The sequence below is a fragment of the Phascolarctos cinereus genome, unplaced genomic scaffold (genome assembly GCF_003287225.1).
Source record: "Phascolarctos cinereus isolate Bilbo 61053 unplaced genomic scaffold, phaCin_HiC Scaffold_2;HRSCAF=192, whole genome shotgun sequence".
In the NCBI taxonomy this organism is placed as follows: Eukaryota; Metazoa; Chordata; class Mammalia; order Diprotodontia; family Phascolarctidae; genus Phascolarctos; species Phascolarctos cinereus.
In genome coordinates, this window is record NW_027555625.1 from 346,980,084 (window position 1) to 346,992,222 (window position 12,139).

The following is a 12,139-nucleotide window of genomic DNA, read 5'->3' on the forward strand; positions in this document are numbered from 1 at the left end:
AGTATTGTGTCATTCCAGGATCTGAGGGATAGGCTGGTGAACTGCAAGCTTTCAGTGCTCCCAAAGGGTTCTGATCCAGGGCAAAGTCTGTTTGCTGTCTCCCTGGTCTGAATTCTGTCAAGTTTCTGACCTGGGTTGGGGTCTGATAAAGAGTAGACTGCTGCTGGACTCCACCCCTGCCAGCTGACTGGAAAATCCTGTTAGTTCAGAGCGGCTCCCCTTTGGTCTGAGATTCCAGCCTTGCTATTCCTCTCTGCAGGCTGAACTAGGTGTTGGAAGCGAGACCCTGCTCAGAGTCTGAGGTGTGAGCCAACTCACTGCTGTTGCTGCTGTAGGAAAACCTACCTCCAAACCTCACCCTCCACAGATTCTCCCTCTTGCTTCACCCTGGATCTGTGACCTGGAAGTAGGCAGTGGGCAACAACAGCTTCCAGTTTACACCTGTCCCCACTCAATGGCAAGGAATGGTTCTGGGGGTGGCTCAATCCTTTGCCTTGGTGCACAGTGTTTCCCTGGCACTAGAGTGTACAGTGTAAGGGGTGCAGTATGCTCCTGGCCTGACCCCCTCCCCAGTATTCACAGACCTCCCTGTCTCCCTATGCCAAATTGGGCTGGACAAACGTCTCATTGTGACTTTTTTCTGGATTTCCCCATCAAGACTTAGTCTGGAATCTTACTAAATCTGTTTGGAGGAATTTGTAGACAGGAGTTCACCCATCATTCTGTCATCTTGGCTCCCTCCTATGCATACTTTCTCTGATCTCTGTTTTGCTATCAACTTAAATAAATGGGTTTATTTGCTACTTGCTATGCATCTTCATTGTGGAACAGGCATTTGGTAAGAAGGGAGTCAAGTTTTGTATATATAGCTTGGAACCTTCCTTTCCTGTTTAAGGAATAGAGATCAAGAGTGAAGCTTAAACCTAAAAATCACTTCCCCTAATAATATTTAAAGGGACCAGATATAATTTTAGCCCAATACCCTCTCTGAGGAGAACAGAGTCACCAACCCATGGCCCTAAACTCCTGCTTTCCCCCAGGCAGGAATCCATCTTTCTTGGAGAAGGGTGGGAAGAGAAGATGCTAGAAATATCTATTTTTGTCTCCCTGCAAGTTACGTCTAGACAGACTTATGTGGGCACACATAACCTACACAGGCAAAAACAAAACAACAGGCATTGAATAATCAGCCTCCACCAGTGAGAAGAGTCCCATGTAATTGGCCTTTGAACCAAGCGTTACATGAGGGACAATAAAAAGGCAAATTTGACAAGACCATAGCATTTTGAAGAGAGTAGTGAAAGATGATGCTAGAACAGTAGATTGGGGCCGTGGTGTGAATGACTCTAAGTTCCAGAGTTTATATTTGATCTGATATATAAGGGGAACCTACTGGTGTTTACTGAAGAGAGCGCTTTAGAAAAATCATTTTGGGGTAGCTAGGTGGCAAAATGGATAGAGCTCCAGTGCTAGAGTTAGGAGGACTTGAGTCTGACCTCAGACACTTGACACTTACTAGCTGTGTGACCCTAGGCAAGTCACTTAACCCTGCCTCACCAAAAAGCAAAAAACAAAAAACAAACAATAACTAAACTATACAGCCCTCATTTTGGGGCAGCTAGGTTGCATAGTGGTTAGCGCTCCACCCTTGGAGTCAGGAGGACCTCAGTTCAATTCTGACCTCAGACACTTGACACTTACTAGCTGTGTGACCCTTGGCAAGTCACCTAACCCTGACTGCCTCACAAAAGAAAAAAAAATCATTTTGGTAGCTGTGTGAAGGAATAGCTTAAAAGGTCTCAGGAATAATTTTAGCCAAGAGTATACCTGTCAAAAACTCATCAAGACATATTGCCCCCATCCCTTGTACTGCTTGTTTTAAAAACACATTCTGGAAACCTAAGGGTTAGAATCCTCTCATTCCTCTCTGCTATGGAGCATTCTTGGCTATTTTTCTCACTACACATACTCCCACAATAGATTTAAGTGAACCCTGCTCTACCAACAGATCTCATTGATAACCTGATCAATAAGGCCAGGAGGGGGGCTCATCTGGAAAACAAATTAGAGTTTGCTTTAATTCTCTGTAACAGGGCAGTTTGGATTCTCCCCTCATGTTCAAAGTCAACAGGCCTGATCTAAACAGAATCACAACAAAGTGCCCATCATCGAGTGGATTGAAATGGCCTCTATTAGGATAACACATTTTGTGCTCAAAATGCTTTTGACAAATGGATAAATACATATAGAGCCAGTGCTTAGTGCAGTTCTAGGTTCATAGTAAGCACTTAAGAAGTGTTTTTAAGTCTCTATGACAACAGAACAAGATGGTCCCTACTATCAAAAATCTTACATTATAATAAAGGAAGAAAAGACTTAAGGGGAAGCTAGAAAGAGGGAGCAGGAGAGGGTACCCACACAGGGACAAGGCTGGTCAGGAAGTGGAGCAGTGTGAGAGCGAGTTAGGCTGGGACTCCTCACATACGGTTTGCCCAACCAGAGATTTCACTGAGTAGGCTGAGAGTAGAGTATTTCCAAAGCAGCTAGGCAACATAGTGGATACAGTGTTGGGCTTGGAATTAGTAAAATCAGAGTCCAAAACCTGCCCATACACTTAGTGGATGTGATCCTAGGCAAGTCACATGAAGTTTCATAGCCTGTTTCCTCATCAGGAAAATGGGGATGAAAGCATCTGCTGTTAGATAATACATCTACCCTGCCTCATTCTCAGGCTTGTAGGAAAGAACAAATGAGGTAACATACGTAAAGCATTTGGTGGGCCTTCAATGCTATATAAATGCCGCTTTTATTTTTTAATCTTTGTGCAGGGATCTCAATGGTCTTCCTATAGAGCAGGCCTGCACAACATACAGCCCACAGGCTGCTTGCAGTACACCAAAAATGTAGAGGATGGAAAAGAAAGTAAAGATGTGACAAGTGCTTTGTCTGTGCCCAGCTTAACTTGCCTTCCACTAGTCACTACTGTGCTGGTCATGTACCTTGCTGGGTGGTTTGCCACAGTGCACTCTCCTGCTTGCCACATGATCCACAGCAACCAACCATCATCTCTACCTCTAGTCTGAGAGGAGTGATTTAATGATAAATAAAAATCTTAAGTAGTAAGTAATTAATTGATATTAATTGAAATTTCCCTTTTTAAAAATATTGTTTATTTGTAAAATAGCTTAATCATTAATTATACCTTTACTTAAGAAAGTGAGCCTGTGACCTGAAAAAGTTTAGCCTATTTTAATTTTGGCCCCTATTTACTGCCAAGTTGTGCAGGTCTGCTGTAAAGAGCAACCTAACATGAACTGGAAATCTCCATTTGCTGTTGGATCAATGTCAAAGAACTCTGTTGGATTTAGTTATATCTTGTTTCCAGTTTGAAAGATTTCACTGTCTAGATTGAAATAGAACCATACAACTGAGAACAATACAAATCAAACAGTAGTAAAGTACTTGGTCTGTAGACCATGCATCTGATTCAAGGGATATAACTGATTACTTAGGTCACATACCTACATTCCAAAAGATTACACTAGGTTCTTTTTCTTATTATTGTTCAGGATTCATCCATAGATAGCAACATGACATGAACTCCAGTGGCTATTGTTCTAAAGTCCTAGAATTGGATTAAAGCGTCATAAGATGACCCCAAATTCTCCTCTATCTTATCAGTTTCCTGATAGAACTGTAATGAAGTTAAGTATTTTGTTGCCTACTTGAAAGATTTCATTGCCTTAAATTGAAATATAGATGTCCTAACAATGAGAGAAATACAAAGCATGAGAAACTAAACAAATTGTTATGTAGGACATGAATCATAGTCTAGGCATATACTCGATTATTATATATCTAGACTCCGAAAGATAATATTGTGTTTCTCCTAAGGGGTTTCCAGGAAGCAGTCATAGTTGTTGTTCAGCTGTGTCAGAGTCTGTATGACCCCACAGTAAGTCCATAGGGTTTTCTTGGCAAAGATAAGTAGAATGATTTGCCAATTCCTTCTCCAGTGTGTCCCCATTTTACAGATGAAGAACTGAGGCAAATAGGGATTAAATGACTTGTCCTGCTACCACTATTAGTAAGTGTCTGAGCCCAGATTTGAACTCAGATGTTCCTTACTCCAGGCATGGTGCTCTGTCCACTGCAGCATCTCACTGCTCCCCACGAGGTTACCTATAGGCAACAATTTGGTATCACGTGGAACTCTTTACTAGCTATGGGATCAGTGTTCTAGAAGAAGAGTAACTAATTTAAGCATCTTATGTCTTAGTTTAAAATTTTCATTGTTTTACATTGAAACATAGCTAGGTTAATGATAAAGAATGAAACCAACCAAATTAGAGTAAAAGATTTATCTTTAGATCACATATTGCACTCAAGAAATATGCCAGACTTCCTAGCTACCTATCAGTTCCTAAGAGTTATATTTTTTTGCAGGGTTTTCAGGTATCCTGCTATAGAAAGCAACCTAACATGAAACGGAAGTTTTTATGAGCAATTGGGTACATGTAGAGAAGAACTCTATTAGAGTTAAGTATCTTGCTTTTCATATAAAAGATGCTATTGTTTCAGGTTGAAATAGAGCTATCCTATTGACTGAAAGCAATACCAACCAAACGGGAGAAAACTACTTGTCTGCAGACCATTTATTTTATTCAATGATGACAACAGATTTCTATATACCTAAGTTCTCTCCTCCCCGCAAATGTTTTTCTGCCAAGTTTTAAAGATATTTAACAATGACATAGAGCACAGCTCTAAATCACTAATAAAAGAACTGAAAAGCAAAACAACTCTTAGGTTCTACCTTCACATCCAGCAAACTGAACCAGATCATAAAACTTGGGAATAATCAGTGTTGGAGGAGGGGTTATGGAAAGACAGGCACAGTAACACACTTTGGGTAGAACTTTGAATATTGGTCCAACCAATCTGGAAAGCAAATTAAAATTAAGCTAAGAAAGTGACTAAAATTTTCATACCTTTTGACTCAGAGATTCCATTGGTAGGCATATACCCCAAGAAGTAAAATGAGACAAAATAAAGTCCTGAATATTACATTATAGCAGTATTTTTTGGTAGTAGCAAAGAAGATGCCCTTTGATAAAGAAATGGCTAAACAAATGGTGGTGCAAGAAGACAGTGGCCTATGACTATAGCATAAGAAATAATGAATATGATGAACACTGAGGAGTATAGTTAGACTTTTATGAACTGATACAAAGTGAAATAAAGAGAATGAGGAAAATTACAGAACGACATCAACTAAATTAAAACTGAAAGCTATGAAAATATAATGATCAAGCTTGTCTACAAAGGAAGAGATATAAAATTGTACCTCCCCCTTTCTTTAGAGAGATAGGGGAATATGACTGTGGAGCACAATATATAAGGTCAGTGGTTTTCATTGTGAAAGTTTTGCCAAACTTTTTTCCTCCCTCACATCATGCAGTCTCCACTCCAACTATCATCTCCCCTCTTCTCCACGAAAACTTTGGACTCTTGCCCCTGAAACTGTCCTGTGTTCTGACAGGCCAGATTTAGCCTTCCTTATCTTGCCTACATTCAGGCTTCCATCAAACTTCCGGGCTCTTTCCATGTTTCATCTTTCCAGCTCCATTTTAGTTGTTAGTTTCCCCATTAGAATGTAAGCTCTTTGAAAGCAGAGTTTAGCTTGTATTTGCATCGCACAGTTCTAGCATATAAATGCTTAATGAATGCTTTGTCTAAACTATATTCAATAGACAATAAATATTAAGTCCCTACCTTGTGCCAGTTCCTGTGCTAAGCTCTGAGGCTACAAATAAGAAAGACAATCCTGCCCTCAAAGAGCTTACAATCTAATGGGAGGAAGACAGCACACAAATGGAAGATGGAAAGGAGTGTGGGAGGCACTTCTCTCCCTCCTTATCTATTTATCTATCATCTAGCCTTCCATCTATCTATCATCTAGCTATCCATCTTTGTAATAAGGGATAGCTCATTGGAAGAGGATCCTAGAAACAGATATATTGGGAAATATAGGTGATGGAAAAAAGATGTAAAAAAATTAAAAACACAAGACAAAATGCTTTCTTCACAGTGACTAGAATTCTGCAAGCATGGAAAAAGGTTTTCCCAGCCTCTATGACTTTCTCCAATATCCATGAGGACAGAAGTATTACAACTAACTTTTTCTACCCCTCCTCCAATCTACCCCAATCCACTGACAGGACAGTAGACAAATCAGACCAGCTAAGTTTAGCATTTTTTTCCCTTTGCTCTTTAACATTCAGTGTTTGCTTTCCCTCTGCACATGGTTTGCAACCTCCCCATCCCCCACCACCTCAGGCTTATCTTCAGACAAATTTCCTTGTGACTACAAGAATCTTAGGTGCATTCCACAGAAACTTACCTTAGGTTGAGATAGTGTGAGCAGCAGCTTTGGGGAGCAAACCTTCCAGCTGAGATTTCTGCAACCCTACAGATCTTGATACTCATTCTTTGCACACTTCCCTCTTTTGCAACCTGATGGCCAGGTGTAACAAAGGCATATGCCATTCCATAGGATAGTGGGGGTGGGGAGAACATTACAATGGAGTGTATTTACTTCCCCTCAAGGTTAGCAGGAAATGGTTAGATAAGCACTTTTATGAAAAATCATTGCTAATTGCAGCTTAGATTATCTTACTCTCCTTTTCTTTGCTCCAGCAACAGTGCAGAAAATTACAGCAGAAAATCATTTTCCAGCTCAAGTTTGTACAATAACTTGACACCAGACCTAGCCCAGTATTTACAACAGTCTCCTCATTTGACTTGCTGGGATCTAAGGGGACTGACTCACTTCTAACAACAAGCTGTATTTTTCTTGGCAAAAAGTGTTATTTGTAGATGGAGAGGGGAGGGCAGGCAGGTGTGCCCTTTGCCCTTTAGACAGGAAGCCAGAGTTAGGTGGAACAAGAACTACTAGGGCAGGAGATGGTAGAAAAGAACATTAGAAAATGATGAAGTATATGTGTGCAGAGGGAGGGCGGATGATAAGAAAGTCTAATCTGATTCTTAGCCAGGAAATAAAACTTTTAAGAGATTGGCTCTGACAGCCACTCTCCCTTCTCTTAAAGTTCTTGAGTGGCTTGGGCTTTAGACCAACACCTTACACCATCTTCAACAATATATTCTAAATTGATACATGAACTTAATATTAAGGAGCATAGTATAAAAAAAATAGAAGAAAAACAGGTAGTACAACTCTCACAGCAATAGGTAGATTTTGATAAGAAGGGAAATGGTTGAATGGGAAAAATATTTGTATCAAATTTCTCTGATAAGGGATTGGTATTATATACATATATATTTTATATATATGCATATATACATACATATGATATTATCAACAATTTATATATATACATATAACACATATATGTATGTGTGTACAAATATATATAGTGTGTATAAATATATATATATATATAGTGTGTGTATATATATATTTTATATATATACATATATATGTGTATATATATATATATGTATAAAATAGCCATTCCCCAATAGTATATGGTTAAAGAATGTGAACAAATAGTTCTTAAATTAGTTTCCACAACCACATGAAAAAATGTTCTAAATCACTAATAAGAGAAATTGCAATTCAAAACAACTCTAGGGTTTTACCTCAGACCCTACAAATTAGTTGGAGGAGTTATAGAATGATAGGCACACTAACACATGGCTATTAGAAGCTGTGAAATGGCACGGTCATTTTGGAAAGCAATTTGGAATCAGGCAAATAAAGTGACTAAAATATTCATACCATTTGAACTAGAGACTACATCACTGGGCGTATATCCCAAGGAAGCCACTAATAAGAAGAAAGTCTCTATATACTCCGAACTTTTTGTGATAGCTAAGAATTAGAAATAAAATAGATGCTCATAATAAGAGATGGTTAAGCAAACTGTGGCACATGAATGCAATGGAATATTACTGAGCTCTAAGAAATATTATGTGTGAATAGAGAGAAGCATGGAAAGATCTATATGAACAGATAAGGAGGGAAGCAAAGCCTAGAAAACAATATACACAGTAACTGCAAAAATGTGAATGGAAAGAACTACAACACACAAAAAAATCTGAAGCAAATGTAACAAAATTATAAAGATCAAGCAGGACTCAAAAGATACATGAGATGACACCTTCAACCCACCCCTTCGTGGAGGTGGAAGGTCCACATGTGTTACACACTGCACATGTTTTTGGATTTTTTTTTTTAATATCTCGATCAGTTGTGATTTTTTTTTCCTCTCTAAAAAATACTATTTGTTATATGGGATGGCTCTCTGGGAGCAGGAGGGGGATAGATAGTTGAGATAACTAGGATAATATAAGAAACAGATGATACCAATAAAAAATTTTAAAAAGAGGGACTTGAATTTTTTTTAAAAAGTGACTTAGTTGACTACATAATATTTCACATTTATATAGCACTAGACATGCCTTACACACTTTATTTTATTTGATCTTCACAACCTGTAAAGTAGGTAATAATCTTCATGTTACAGGTGGGGAAACTGAGGCACAGAAAGGCTACCTAGGTAATGAGAACCAGGGCTGCAAGTTGCACCCATTTCTTCATATTCTAAATCTAGTGCCCTTTCCTCTACTCTGTCCAGCTACCTCTGGGTGGATCATGCCGCTCTTTGAAAATGTCTAGATAAGGGCTTGAAATTGGCTCCCCTCACACAACCAGCTCTAAAAATGGGTAGCAGCATTAACTTTCTATCAGTGGAAAGCCCTCAGATAGGTTTCTGAAGATCATTCAACAGTATAATAAATGTATTATTATAATAAGTATTAAGCATTTACCATGTGCAAAGACTAAGCTAGGCTCAGAGAATTAAAAACAAAAATGCAATAGGCTGTCCTCCAGGTTACATTCTACTAGGGCATGCAATACAAACATATAAGCTCAAGAAAATTTAAGGAGTAAAAGTTAAAAATTAGGGAGGTGACATGAACTGAGCCTTGAAGAAGTGAAATTTTTTTTTAGGTAGGCAATGGGTTTAAGTGACTTGCCCATGGTCACACAGCAATAGTATTGAGTGTTATGTGTCTGAGACCGGATTTGAACTCAGTTCCTTCCGACTCCAAGGCTGGTGCTCTATCCACTGCACCACCTAGCTGCCCCAAGAAGCAAAACATTTTGAGAGCCAGAGGTGAGGAAGGAGTGAATTCTAGGCATAGGGGCCATGCTATGTAAAGCCATGGAGGCAGGAGATAGAATTCTAAGTTCAAGGGTTAGTAAGTAGGTCACATCGGCTGAAACGTAGTATGTAAGGTGAAGGGCATGAAACAAATCTCAAAAAATCGTCTGGAGTGACAATGAAAGATTTTAGATGCCAACCTGGAGAAGCTGTATTTTATCATAGGAACAAAAAGAAGCTATTGAAGTCTCGAGCAGAGGAGAGTGACACGATCAGATATGTTTGGCAGCTGTGTGGAATATGTGCTGAGAGCCAGCTACTGCAGTAGCCTAGGAAAGAAATGATGAAGACTTGAACAAGTAACGTAAGGCCTTGGGTGTAGAAAGAAGGGGACAGGTGAAAGAGCTACAGAAGTAGAATCTGGAAGATAACGGGAACTGATTATATATGGGATGATTAGGGACAGCGAAGGGTTAAGGATGTTGTTGCCAATTTGTGAGTGACTAGAAAGATGGTGGCACCTTGATAGAAATAAGGAAGTTTGAGAGAGAGTTTAGTTTCATCTTGGCCACATTGACTTGAGATGTCTATTAGACACTGAGGTGGAGATGTATAGAAAGCAGTTGGAGATGTAGGAGAGATTAAGGAAAGGTTGTTTTGGAAGTCATATGCATAGAAAGATAATTGAACTCAGGGGAGTTGCTGAGATCACCAGAAGAGGTATAAGGAGAAAAGAGGGCTCAGAGTCAGTCTTGGGACCAGCCATGGTTAAATGCTAAGAGATGGATTATGATGAAACTGAGGTGTAATTGGCAGGAAGGAAAACCAGAAGAGAGTATTGTTTGGGACTCCAAAGGAAGAAAATATCCAGCAAGAGGCAGTCCGAGTCGAGTACTAAAAGCTGGAGAGATCAAGAGAAAAAGAAAAGGCTACCATATTAAGCAACTAAGAAATCATTGGTAAGCACAAAGCAGTTTTGATTCATTTTCATACTTGACAGGTACATTCCCTCTTCCTCTCATACCAATTAGAGCTACAGAACATTTAGAATACAATTCTCTTATGCAGATAGCAAGTTCCTTGGAAAGTCATTATTCAGCCTCTTAGTTTCTCCATCTTCTCTTCTAGGCTTCAGGTCATTTCACTGTTCACCATTAAATTAGACATCTGTGGGGGCCTTTTATTTCTTTTTGGTTTCTTTTTTCAATTAACAAAAATATTTTTTCTCTCCCTCTTACTTTCCTCTACCACACCGGAAAAACAATAACCACAAACTTTTGTAACAAATACGCAGACAAGCAAAACTAATTCCAGCATGGACCGAACAAAAAGTCTCGGCCTGCACCCTGAGTTCATCACACCTGTTAGAGGGTGGTAGTATGTTTCATTACAGATCCTCTGCCATTGTGGTTGGTCACTGTGATCAAAGTTCTTAAGTCTTTCAAAGGTGTTGGTCTTTACAACGCTTTACTGCAAAAATTGTTCTACTGGTTTTGCTTACTTTACTGCATGAGGTTCATACACATCTTTGCAAGTTTCTCTGAAACCATACCCTTGATCATTTCTTATAATAGTATTCCATTACATTCATATACTATATTCAGCCACTCCCCAACTGATGGGCACTCCCCCTGCTTTTGTTTTCAGCCGAAAAAAAGCTGCTTCTGTGCTGCCTTTTCCACCTATGTTTTGAATAAATACAATTTTGTGAAATGACTGATACATTAAAGACTTTCCTAACAAGTTTGTCTGAAAGGGAAACTGCTTAATAATTCCCATACCTACCTTTAAAAAAGGACTTGTAAAAGAATTTCACAAACTTGCAGAATATACCTGAGAAGAAAATTTTTTCAGTTACCAACTAAACATGTTTTGAGTAAGAACTTACCTAACTCCTTTCCTTGAAAGATACAGGAAACTCAGATTTTTCCCCAAGTAAATTTTGTTTCTAATATCCTCCCTGTCTACCACATGCTTTTAGAACAATTGGGGAGCAAATGACTGCAAATTCTTTCCCCAAAAACTACAACAGGTTGGTTCTTTCACAGAAGAGATTCAAGTAGCTTCTCTTGCCAGTTTTCATTTGATAAAAAAAAGAGAACGCCAGCTTAGGACAATTTCATTTGCCTTTAATAGCTTGCCAGCTACTGACTTTACTACTCTATCATTTGCATAAATATTCCTCTACATAAGCAAGGCTCCATTGATATTGCTTACTGCAAGCGGATGGGCTCACAATAGTCATTAGCACACTGCAATCCATGTGGCACTACAAGGAGCTATTAGGAATGCATTTGTCAAGCACTTTCTTCATAGTGCTAGGAAGCTCAGGATCATTTCTGAGATGGCACTACACTTAACAGTTTGAGAAAAGACTGCTTATCCTGAAGAACAACAAATGTTACTAAACATTGCACTGTATACGCTGGAGTCAAGAAACCTGGGGTTTAAGACCTGCCTCCAAGTCACTGAGCCCTGAGCCCATTTTCTCAACTGTAAAAAGGGGACAGTTACACTAGCATTACCTATCTCAGTTTTGTGTACTTGTCAAAACATTAAACTGCTATAGAAATGAAAGTTTACTGGCCCCACTCTCGTTAAAAGGGAGATTTTCAGAGATATCCCAGGAAAATTATTCATCTGGTCTTAAGTATACTCTTTACTATTCTTTATTTGGTTCTTTTCACTTAATCACTGAATGCTATTTCTCAAAAATTTGTTTGGCTCTACAATAAGGCTGAAAACAAAATTATTTACAGGGAAGAGGAAACTATAGTTGATTGGAAAGGGCTCCTAATTGAGGAGTCTGGAGGTCTGGGTACATGTTGTGGCTGCATTGCCCAATAACCATGTAATCATGGTCATTAACTTCTTTCCATGCCAGTATTCTCTGAGGAAATCTGTGTGAAGTGCCACAGAAATGTAAGCTAACATTAATGGAATCAAAT